Source organism: Podarcis raffonei, chromosome 5 (assembly GCF_027172205.1).
Source record: "Podarcis raffonei isolate rPodRaf1 chromosome 5, rPodRaf1.pri, whole genome shotgun sequence".
Taxonomy (NCBI): domain Eukaryota; kingdom Metazoa; phylum Chordata; class Lepidosauria; order Squamata; family Lacertidae; genus Podarcis; species Podarcis raffonei.
This window is the reverse complement of record NC_070606.1, coordinates 73,848,837-73,861,998: the sequence shown is the minus strand read 5'-3', so window position 1 is coordinate 73,861,998 and position 13,162 is coordinate 73,848,837. Positions and strand designations below refer to the sequence as shown.

Sequence of the window (13,162 nt, the reverse complement as noted above, 5' to 3'; positions counted from 1 at the left end):
TGCATGTGGAGATATTTCCCACCCAACTCCTGCAAAGCAATATCAGGAGAAAGGACAAACAGGCCAACTAGGAAATGTATGCCCTGGATTTCTGAATCCCTCGTTATGATAAACATGGCATACATTCATCTACTTGAGTCATCTTGATGTCCTAATCTTCACGTACCGTATCCTCCATCTGTTGCTCCTAGTGCTGACTCCTGCAGAGCGACATCCTATACACTAGAGGAAAAGGGGAAAAAAATATCAAAAGTCAGTAGCCAGTTGGGGAGCAGGTCTTACTGAAAAATACTTATTGACCCCTAGGATGATGATCAGTGACATTGAAGGTCCCTGAGAAGGATTAGCAGGGATTAGTACTGTAAATGTTTAGAGCTCTGTAAATGAGATTGCAACTGGTTCTCAGGGAGAAATAGAATCCAATTTGTGCTTTGTGATGAGTTCGCTTCTCAGTGCTAATATGGGTACAGGTCAGTGTAAACCTATGCCCATCATTCTGTTCAGCAAATGGGATTCAGTGTCAATAGTAAATAGATCTGCAGAGTAAGATGTACATTTTATGTGATTATTTTTCCAAAGAGATGTGCATATAAGGGGGGGGGGAGAAACTATTTTGTAAAGCAGACTCTTCAAAAGTCCACTCAGAGTTATGTTGCCTGAAAATTGGATGATGCTAGTTATGTAGTCACTGGAATGGACACATCTTTTAAAGATGGTCATCTACCTGAGGCTAAATTTACAGCCCCCCACATGAGCTATTGATAGAGGAAAATAGAAGGCTGGCATTTAAGATATGTGGGTTTTGATGGAGGCAGGCAGAGCAGTAGAACTCTGTGTGATCACGATGTAGACTGTTGGAAAGCCATGGAATTTGATGAGGCTTTCAACAGGGAGACTGCCGACTGCCAATAATATGACTAAGCTCCACCCTTTAGACCAGGCTCCATTCAGCTGGGAAAAGGCTGGAGGGAGTTTTCTGCTAGCAGCAGCAAAAGCAAGCACATGTTTTGGAAGAGCTGTGGTGTCTTGCTTGGTCAGCCAGCGTTGCCCATATAACTATCTATCGGTGGGGTTCAAAGAACCCTTGAATGTACTCCATATATGCAAATTCTACTCTTTCCATACTGATGTCCTAAGCAGTTCAGCTTGTTGTTTGCACGCTTTTAATAATTTATTGCATCTCAAACTAAGCTTTGTATATGTGGTCTCTAATTTGTAAATAAAATATGCAATGAAGATGGTTGTTGCATTGGAGAGGGAAACCATTATTTGGCTGTTCATGAATTTTAATAAGCAAGTTGCCCCTTAAGAATTGGGCAGCACTGTTAATCCTTCCACAAATACGCTATCATCCTTTCCTGCAGTATATGTAATTTTGAAAACAGGATATTTCTTTCCTTGTCTCAGATGGATCAATGTGGCAATAAAGTGTAATGAAAACAATTGGGTTTCTCTGTACTATTCCCTCTTTACATTTTTTTCTATTGCACTTGACAAATGAATAATAGATACCTTGCATTGTTGTCTTTATATGTTTCTTTGGGGAAATTACTAGTGTTAGCTAGCTTCATGGCTGAAAGCTTCTTTGATTTCTTTTTTTGTTTTTTTAAGTAGGGAATGATATTTTTTATAGTGGTTACAGACTAACAATGGCCAAACTTTCCATGTTAAGAGACCTGTGCCTTTAATAAATGCAGAACAGGGAATTTCAGTAGGTACAGCGTCTCATGTCAGTGTTGTCAGGATTTTGAAAAGAGTTTTCCTAACTTCCTCTACAGTTAGAGCCTTCACGGTGCAATGGTGGTGAAGTAGGATTTCTTCATGGCTATTACTGGCACATGGTATTCATGATCATGTGCTCCAACCTGCTTCAGCCAGCTTCACTGAGAGTTTTGCACCATTTGTGCTCCAGTCATCACCCAACTTCTTTTATTGCCTGAAGCTCACTGGGAAACCAGTGTGAATTCTAGTCTCTATAGCAATGGAGAGAGAACTTGGGAACAATCCTATTTATGTCCTTTTCATAGAACCATAGTATTGTAGAATTGGAAGGGACCACAGGGGCCATCTAGTCAAACCCCCAGCAATGCTGGAATGTTTTGCCCAATGTGGGGCTCGAACCCACTAGCCTGCTATTAAGAGTCTCATGCTGTAGGGAGACCAGGGCCGCTACAGCAGCTATACCATCTGTAAAATACCACAGATCATTCAGAAATCTACCAGGGCAGACTATTGCAATAGCCCCCACATTCCTACAAAGAGAAATGCCACCCAGTTAAAATATCACTGGAAAATGATCAACCATTTTTATGGAACTATGGAACCATTGCCACAACGCTCCATTCAAAAACCAGATCAAGTGTGTGCCCTGCAACAGCTATGTATCAGGCCAATGATGTACTGAGGCAGTCCCATGGTTGTCACCGAGACCAGATTCAGTGTGTTTAAGTCTCCCATTAAAATTGTTTTGGGGTCCTCCATCTCCACATTAAGGAACACCTAAACCAGCCCAGGCAAACAGGCTGTTGGGTAATGGGGTGGGCAGTGTGCAGCACACACAGGATCCCTGTTCTGCCTCTATAACCCAGCCACACCAATGGAACAAGATCATGAACATTTTTACTTACCTGTGTAACTACAAATGTGTTAGTCATCATGTGATGGCATGGAAGACAACGCACACTCTTCCAGTTAACAAAAACTACTTTGCCTGTTCATGTAGCAACATTCCTTGCTCTGAACATTCCTTGTTCAGACAACCTATTCTTGGGTGTGGGGTTCCATCTACTGGCCCTGCTTCAAGCCTCCACATGTTCATAACTTTTGGAGTTGTATCCACTGGCTCCATCTTGCACCATCCCATAATCAGGCTTTGTTCAGAAGTTGCAGTGAACGTGTTAAGGACTAGGATTTGTCTCCTCTTAGGCGTATTCATTGTTGTCTGAAGACTGCTTCTGTTATAGATTTCCTGAAAGCAGAAGAACACTTAAAAATGAAGTTTTGAAATGTTTCTCGCCATAAAATACTTTGAAGTGCTGGCATTATTTGTTGTGCATTGTTATTTAGTGCTAGACTATGGTTCTTAATCAGGACACTGGCTCTGCAAGCTATATATAGTTAAGATTTTTACTTGAACTAACAAGTTGAATGAGAACAGTATTGCTTTTATTTAAGTAGATTTCCTTTGGCATTTGTAGAGCAGGAAACAATGAGGAAGTCAAGTAAATAGGTTTAAAAACCCCACACAATTGTCTGTGACACAAACAGTATAATTAAAGTAGTTGGGTGCAGTTAACTAGAGGTGACAGTCTGCAGGTTTTGCAAATATGCTGAAGTTAATGTGAATTGAGCGGAGAAAGCATTTGTGCACATCTACATTAAGACACTGAAAGCTTGCAAACTGACAGTGAATATTGATGAATCAGTATACATTGCCTCCAAGTGAAGCTGGCGAATGGGATACATACAATGGTTTGGGTGCGTTGCTTGATCAGTAAGTATTGTCTCCAGTCAGAGATGATGCATATGACCGAGTGACATTCGAAATTCTGGTCTTATACAGTAAATTTGTACGCATTCTTCATGCTATCTCACACAATCACCACCATTTACACACTATCTTCATTCAACACACAGCAGCCATACAGCTTGCATTGCAGCTGGATCCCAAAGAAGAATGATTAATTTACCACGGGCCCCTTCATTGCTTGGAATTCCTATTGAATTCCCGTGTTTAATTGATTTTTCTTTTTTACACAAGGAGGCTTTCAAGATCTGGCATCTAGCTAAAATGCTGCAAAAGGCATTAGTCAGTTTTGAATGAAGGGCAACAACCTCCCTCCTTTTCTTGATTTTCCTCTCTTTTGGCACGCACAAGAACCTTGATGTCTCTGAACAGAGCCTATTAATTAATTGCTGGTTTTCAAACTGACTTATTAGTATTCAGAGAAAAGGCAAGTGATGGTGATCCTAAGGTGACTGGCTGCAATATAGGACACATCACCTTACATTTAATAGTTGCATATCGATTGTATGAAATGTATGAAAGTCTTAATTTCCCCTTCACTAGATTTGCATTCATTCCTTTTGATAGTTTGTAGGAGATGAAATTTCAGCAGCTGTAGCCTTTGTTACTGCAGTTCATTCTGACATGACCATCTTCAGTGTAAATTGTACCGAAAACTCTGAACAATGCAAAACACTAGGATTTGAGCTGTGCTTGAATACCAGGCAAGTACTTTCCCCTTTCATTTTATTCTAAGACATCACTGGTTGCTAAGCAACAGAGAGGCTGAGTTCTTAAACCTTCCCCTCCCCTCCTTCATGCTACAGCTACTGTCCCATGGGGACAGGAGAATCTTCAGAGAGATAAAAATATTACCAGACACATTTTGATGGTTACCAATTTTAGTGAATGTTAAGGAATAATTCCCGACTACTCAGCACTGGCAAAATATAGGAAGTGAAAGACAATTAGAAACATGCTTTTTCTTTTACTCAGCATGTAATTATACATGAATCGAAGATACAACGGTAAGATAAAAAGCAACTTTGTAAATTACAATGAATGTTGAAAGGCAGAAAATGGCAGCAGAAAAACAAAACTTTATTCACAATACAGCTCTGGAAGGACCTATGTTCTGACTTTATGTAAGACAGTTTCTCTCCCATATCATTTAGAGCTATCCTGCTGCTGGACTGAGAAACTTGACAGACAAGAGTGGTTGATTTCCTCAGAAATGTCTGCCCAGGTGGTAATAACACATGCCAGATCACTAAGTTATCCAAGGCCATAGCTCAGAGGTAGAGCATCTGCTTTGCATGTAAAGAAATTTCCAGGTAGAGCCAGGAACAGTTCCCTGTCTGAACCTTGGAAGGCTGCTGCCCATCAGCAAAGGCAGTGCTGAGCTTGATGGATTGTTGGTCTGATGTAGGATGAGACAGCGTCCTATGTTTCAGTTGCTGAAGACAGTTCAATCACACAGTTTCCTTCAGTGGCGCATTTCAATAGGTTGATTAACTGCTTCAGAGTTTACAGCATCTTGGTATATATTTTATACTGGCGATGGTGTGCTATGAAACCAAAGGGACTAAATGTCTACAGGCACATACAGGATGGCATTTTGCCCATAAAATCTGTTTCACACATGGACTGCTCGCCATGTAATTAGATACTGGGAGCTGATCTAAGAGAAGTAGATTGTACAGCAGTTTGCAAATGGTTTATAATGTACAGTCACATCTCATGTTGCGTTTGCTTCAGGTTGAGCGTTTTCAGGTTGCGTCCCGGAAGTACCGGATTGGGTTACTTCTGGGTTTCGCTGCTCGCGCATGCGCAGACGCTCAAAATGACGTCGAGAGCCAGCGTGGTGTAGTGGTTAAGAGCGATGGACTCGTAATCTGGTGAACCGGGTTCGCGTCCCCGCTCCTCCACATGTAGCTGCTGGGTGACCTTGGGCTAGTCACACTTCTCTGAAGTCTCTCAGCCCCACTCACCACACAGAGTGTTTGTTGTGGGGGAGGAAGGGAAAGGAGAATGTTAGCTGCTTTGAGACTCCTTCAGGTTGTGATAAAGCGGGATATCAAATCCAAACTCTTCTCCATTGCAACCTGCACACGCGCAGACACGGGTTGCATTCTGCTCATGTTGTGAACGGGGCTCCGGAACGGATCCCGTTCGCAACCAGAGGTACCACTGTATGTGAAGTTTGGCATTTCATAGGGGTTCCGTAGGGGATTGTATGACACTGCCAACATGGGCTACCATACGTCTGGATTGTCCTGGACATCTCACCCATTTCCACCTGGACACTGCTTGCGGTTGCAGTATTCTGGATATGTCTGGGAAATTACGGACATATGGCAACCCTAGATTAGTTTTGTATGGCATCACTTGGCAGGACTAAAAGCTTTTTCAGAACTAGAACGCTTGGAATCCTTATGCTGCCTTTTAACTTCTCTGTGTTGCTGTTGTTGCTTCTTTCACCATATAACGATAGCGACTGCGGGTTCAGCAGTAGATCTGAATAGATGTTCCAGAAATTGTGTCATGTTTACTAAAGAATATTTTAGCCTTGATAGACTGTGCACTGGGAAAGCGATGACGAGAGAGTTCTGTAAGTTAATTAGCTGAATAAACAATGTGAATAGCTGCAAGAACCTCAGGTGTTCTGGGTAGAATGAAAAGGGAATGCAACAAAAGACAAAATATTTAAATAGCTGGTAAGAAGTCTGGAGGAGCTTGTATCCTCTGCTGCAAAATGATTTGATTATTTCTGCAGCCAGATGCCTTTCCTAAGGTTATAGAAGTAAAATTTAAAATGGGATGGCTTTAATAAAAGGCAACTGAAACCGGGATGTTTTAGCAGTGACTTTACAGCAACTTTTGTTAACACTAGCTGGGTCATTTTTTTATTTTTATTTTAAAAAAGCAAATGTAAACCTGATTGCAAAGTAGTTCGGTGTGACATGGAATTCTGTTTTAGCAATATATTTAAGACCAAATCACACAAAGCTAATACAATATGCTGGTATAAAGTAGTATAAGGCTGTGTGAGCCAGTGTGATATAGTGGTTAAAGTGTCCGGATGGAAGCAGGAAGAACCTGGTTTTAAAGTACTGCTTAGCCGTGAAGCTAAACTTGATTTCTCTGTGTGGTTTTCAGCCATTGCCGAGTGTGTTAAGTGTAGTGGGTTGTTAACCTGATTTTACTTGAAGGGTGATAGGACATTTGGCCAGTGCCTACTGCCTACTCCCATATACAGAAATAGTTTATTAAATACAAGGTTGGCTTCATCCACAAAATATGGCTCCTGACCTGGGATGGAAATTTAAATGACTGAGTTAGGCTTGGATTGGACAGGCATTCTGGACCCTTTCAGATGGAAGTCATCATGTACCATCTACTGTTCAGCTAAGAGCATTTTCCATACCTCAGTACTGATAAACCTAGAATGCATCTCTGATTGCCAGGCATACAACTCATACCTAGTGCAACATCTTCTGCTTTCCTGAAAGTATTTTTCCTTTCTCTGGTCAGTTTCACCAATCCCCTAAGGACTGAGTTCTTTGCTATATTCCAAAGCTTCCATAAAACAGGATTAAGCCTATCACATTAATTGATGTAGATATAACTGAGTGAAAGACACTGGTTTAAATGAATAACCTTCTTGCAAAAGTGATAGCAGAAACTAAGAAGCAAGAGTGTGAAGCTCTCCTAAATTCATTTTACGTTGAACAATACTGTGTTGGAGTGTCTTATGGAGAGTACATTCTCATTTTGAGTTATGAGTGGTGTGATAAGATGTTAAATTAGGTTTCACTCCTTAAAAGCATATTTATAGTTGATGGTACTGTTGCTGATGACAACATTCTACATAGGAGGATGTTGTTGAAACACTACCTGCGCTTGTACAGTTTAAGAGCACTGTAATTAGAATCCATTTTTTCAGCAGATATAATAACTAGGGGAGTCATCTCAAGATACTGAGCTGGATTTTCTGCTTATCTTGTAAGCACAGTGCTGATAATTATTGTCACCACCCAAAGCTTACTTAGCACTGTGTGGGTTTTACAAAGAAGACAACTGCCACCAGTAGGTTTATGTTCTAAAAGACATGACACAAAAGGATTGGGGAGGGAAGAAGAAAATATGCAAACTCAGGGCACCAATTCCTAAAATTGCAGAGTTTTTATAATGAGTAGCTTGAATATAAGTGGGTCATGGGAGTGGGACAAACCCTGACTACTTTTGCCTATGCTTGACAAACTACAATATTTCTCGTCCATCACCTACAAACCTGTAGATAAATATGTGAAACTTTTTTCTTTCCTCCACTCTAGTCAGCCAGAATCATTTTCTGATTTTCCTCATAACTGCAGAACAACTCTTCCTGAGCAACCACATTTCTCTAAATTTAAAGCAACATTGTACATTACTGGCATAAATGGAATTGTTTCTCATGGCACTATTTCAGGTTGTGCTAACAGTGTAAATTAAACATTTAGAGGTCATTTCAGTACCTACTAGTGATAGGACCTTCGTGCCTTGAAGAGCTTTGCAAAAGACTTCCAAAATATCCAGCTTCAGATGTTGTCTCCCCCGCCTCTCAATACCCCATATAGCCATACATGTTTGGCTATTTTATTTTATTTTTTAGTTGTATAAGAATCTTAAAAACCAAGGATAAATACCTAAATAATATACTAGAAAATGGACAAAAGAGAGGCAGCAATGCTGTTTTATGCCATAGCCCAGTTATGGATTTTCATTTTTATTTAGAATAATTTTAAAGCCCCAATCAAAAATTCCTAAAGCGATGTGTATATAAAAATATACAACTAAAATCAATAATATACAAATGAAATCAGCAAGATTGAAAGACAAGTATATATAACTAGATTATATGTCCTGGCAGGCTTGTTGAAACAAATAGGTGTTTAGCAGGTACCTGAGACAGTACAGCAGTGGTGTCTGCCTGATAATGTTAATAGGCAGGGAGTTCCAAACCACAGGTGCTGTCTCACTGAAAGTTCGGCTCCTCACAGATGTGGAGCAAATCGGGTCCTCCCTTAAAGAGGGCATGTGTTGTGGTGGGACCTGGCAACCTAACCCTGTGTTGTGGGTGGGTACATTTGGATAGCCACAACACCCGATTAGTAGGTCCCTTGATGCAGGGTTCAATTGGGCCAATGGGACGCAGGCTAAACGGATCAAGGGACCTATATATACCTATGCACGTGACCCAGAGCTTCCTTTTTCGGTGTCTGCATCGGAACACCCGCCCACCTCTCCCTATATTTAGGGCTTGCGCACTTGACCTTGCTATGCCGTCGTCTGTCATCTGTTATTGGGACAGGGGCATGGCAGGAATTTTCCCCACTCGGCTGATTGGCTGTTGCCATTTGGGTTTCGCCTGCTGCATAGCAAATTGTCACAACTTGTAAGGTTGCGGATAGGCTCTGGTTCAGGTGATAGGGATGGGAGAACAGGGGGGGGGGATTCTCTTATCATGCATGGGAATGAACACCTAGACAGATTTTTAAATGACAGTGTGTGAGGGTGAGAGCCCATCAATCTGAAACTGTTACGATCCAGCCGCGTGCCTTGTCAGTTTCAGTTTTCCCTCCTTGTATCATGCTATGGACATGCTAGCAGTTATAAATATCTTTACATTAATTATTTGTTAAACAAATTTATTTATTTACCGTATTTTTTGCTCTATAAGACTCACTTTTTCCCTCCTAAAAAGTAAGGGGAAATGTGTGTACGTCTTATGGAGCGAATGCAGGCTGCGCAGCTATCCCAGAAGCCAGAACAGCAAGAGGGATTGCTGCTTTCACTGCGTAGCGATCCCTCTTGCTGTTCTGGCTTCTGAGATTCAGATTTTTTTCTTCTTCTTGTTTTCCTCCTCCAAAAACTAGGTGCATCTTTTGGTCTGGTGCATCTTATAGAGCGAAAAATACGGTACTTGGAATATGCCAGCAAACAGTTCAGTTTAATGACCCAATCTCCCAGTATCTTGAGAATAAGAGAAAGAGAAAGATTTTCTTTCTGTGCGGAACTCTTTTAAAAAATGCTATATTGTTCTACACACAACTCAAAGGGAGAATGAGTGCCTGTGATTTTAAAATGGAATCTTAAGATCTGTGCTATCTGGCACGGTGCAGATTTGAGGCAGGACCCTCCTTAACTGATAGGCCTTAAATAAACAAGGGAAAATAAATACAAGTTTACCTGTACTAATAATTACTGTTCAGAATCTCAAATCCATTCTGTAGAAGCCAGACACACAAATAGCTTGAAATTCATTGACAGTTGACCAAAAAAGTAATGAAAAATGTGTCTTGACTACCAAGGAGGAATGAAGGCTTTATAGATGGATATTTGGTTCTTACTGAGCAGTGATTTATTGAAGAATGAAATAGATGAAGTTTGTTAAATAAAGGAGAGCCTTTTTGTGAACTCCTACTGCTTAAGAAATGATTTTAAATGACAGAAATGTCTGTGGTGGGGAGCACACACACACATACACACAAACATATTGTTAAATTTTAAAACAATCTGACAGTATTGCTTAGATGGTAACTTAATCCAAAACGAATGGGTTTGTTCTTATTAACTATTTGGTTTTACTTTGTCTTGTGACTGCTTGGATTTTTATAATAATAATGATAATGATGATGATGATGATGATGATAATGATAATGATAATGATAATAATAATAATAATAATAATAATAATAATTATTATTATTTTATTTTTTTGTACCCTGCCCATAAACCGCTCTGGGTGGCTTCCAACAAAGATTAAAAATACATTAAAATGTCACACATTAAAAACTTCCCTAACCAGGGCTGCCTTCAGATGTCTTTTACAGTCTTTTAACTGTGTACACACCGTATACTTTAAACACTCACCCCAGGAATCCTGGGAATGGTAGTTTATTCCTCACAGAGCCACTTTAAATGTGCTTTAAATGTATGGTGTATACACAGCATATATCTGTGAGAGGGACAGATTTATGTAGAACAAGTTGTTCCTTTATGTATCCAAGTCATGCAGACCTTTAAAGTAAGCATTCTCTGAAGTGTATTCAGGAGAAGCAAAGGCAGCTCTTCATGTATAAATGTGAGATTATCCCAAGATCTGACCCCACTTACTTATATCAGCAGCTGCATTTAGCCAGCAAACAACATACACACTGCCTTGGGTTCAATGACAGAAGGAAGGCTGAATAGAAATGTACGGAAATAAGGTTTGTACTAATTTCAGTTTCTGGCAGTCTTCAAAATGAGCTCCACTAAGAGTTCAGTAGGTTTTGGGTAGGAGTTAATGGGGGTTGCAAGCTCCTCAAGGTGGTATAAGGATAGAAAGGTTAGTGTTTGTGGGTAAGTGATATGGGCTTCTGGAAATAATATGTCCAAAGCTTGAACTCTGAATAGTGAATAGGGTTATTGACATATGTAAGCTGTTTTGCTGTGAAATGTTGCTGTGAAACGTTTCTCTTGTTGGGGAGAAATAAATCCTATGATTGTGATTGAACTTAGTCGGATAGCTGTAAATGGAGTCTCATAGCTGTAAATGGAATCTTAGTTTGGGGCAGGTGACCTTGAAGTATATGAGTCAGTGAACAAATTGCATACAATACACAATTTTGTTTTGCTGCGTCTAAAATTATAAGCTATCTGGAAAGAACTTCTGCACTGTTAGAATACATTTGCTGCTACGCATGCACATGTGCTGATTCATAGTGGGATAGCAAAGGAGAGGAATACTACAAAACTGTTAATTTCAGGGCCAGGGATATGAAGGCAATCTCTTAGAAGTTGATGTCTTAGCTAGAGGTTGATAGAGCCATTGATTGGGTCATGCCATTTTCGTATCCACATAATTCCTAGCATGCTATCAAAGCAAAGTAGGGTGTCCCCCCCCCCATGTTGAGAGCTGTCTGAGAGATTTAAGTGATTCAGATATTTTGTATGGGTAGTAGCATAAGGTAGGGAAATAGAAGCCAATTTTAAAGCTTACCAATCTACTTCATGCTGGTATAGTAGGGTTTCACATTCTCAAACACTCTTTTCAAAGCCCTTAGAAAGGACACCCCATTCTTCTTGCCTTTGCACACAGGAACACATTTCTGGTCAGCTTTCAAACTTCAGGGTGCCTGATGCAGCTATAGTTTCTGTTTATCAATTAATTACACCCCCTGGGTGCTGTAGAATTCTGATAATGTGTCATTTCTACACCACAACCTAAAGAACAAAAATCAGACCTAAGTTAGCCTGGATCACATTTTGAAAAACACACTGAATATTTTTTGTCTGCAGGATGGAAATGGCAACATATGCTTACATTTGATGTCCAGTTGGCAGTACTTGGTACAATGCTTGCTCGGATGAAATGACATCAGGTCACTTGTTTCTGTTCTGCAGGAGCGCTGCCTTTTCACACACAGGAAAAACATACAGCACCTTTAATACATGAGATTTGGTTCCAGGCACCAGCTGTTCACATTAAGTACATGAAAAGGAATGCTGCTGGCTATTTCCAGGGAGCTTTTAAAACTGATTCTACCAAATATGGAAATACTGGCCATTATAGGAACACCCTGTAGGGAACTGATTTGGTGAACACAGAATGGATTTATATCCATATGCAGAAGTTTTAATCCCCGACCCTGACAGACTGGATATGATAGCCATGTTCAAATATATAAAAGGATGTCACATAGAGGAGGGAGAAAGGTTGTTTTCTGCTGCTCCAGAGAAGCGGACACGGAGCAATGGATACAAACTACAAGAAAGAAGATTCCACCTAAACATTAGGAAGAACTTCCTGACAGTAAGAGCTGTTCGACAGTGGAATTTGCTGCCAAGGAGTGTGGTGGAGTCTCCTTCTTTGGAGGTCTTTAAGCAGAGGCTTGACAACCATATGTCAGGAGTGCTCTGATGGTGTTTCCTGCTTGGCAGGGGGTTGGACTCGATGGCCCTTGTGGTCTCTTCCAACTCTATGATTCTATGATTCTATGATTCTATGATTCTATGGATAATGCTAATGCTTCATCCTTCAGTAACTCACTCAAGTGTTATTCAATCTATCTGTGGCTGTTTTCTCAGGATTCTTTCTAGCAGAGTTGTAGCATCTATAACTTCTGATAGGTTTGGGCTGGATTGTAAGCAGCTACACTCTCAATGCTCAGTTGCTTATTAATAAGGTTGATGGCCTTTTTAACAACGCAGTGAATATCTGCCGATGGTCCAGATGTGCCATCAGATTTTCTTATGAGCTACAGTATAGGGAAAGATAAGCTGTGTGCACCCATATGAAGAGCCTCTGCTAGATTAGGCCATTGACCCAACCAACCCAGCATCCTGTTCTCACAGTGGCCAACCACTTCTTTGACCCCCACCCAGTGGGGCTTAGTGGGAGAGTCTGAAGAGAGCCTCTGGCAAGGGAGTGATAGCCAAGTCTCTCTTCTCTGGAAGTTGGTTAGCCAAGCCAATGAGATATGTACATGTTTCAGGGGGGTACTGAACCAGTGCAAACAGGAATTGAGCTGAAAGAGGAAACAGTCTATCATGCATTGTGGATTTTTTATGGGGACATTTCATAGGCATAATGATGCTGGGCACACTGGTACCTGTGGGTACCACTATGGC

At 40.6% G+C, this 13,162-nt stretch overlaps 1 protein-coding gene across 1 annotated transcript in view; it reads left to right on the top strand.

Moving 5' to 3' along the window:
* The window catches only part of DNER (delta/notch like EGF repeat containing), a 109,744-nt gene that overhangs the window by 19,600 nt on the left and 76,982 nt on the right, over positions 1 to 13,162 (top strand). The gene's annotated exons all lie outside the window — the stretch shown is intronic.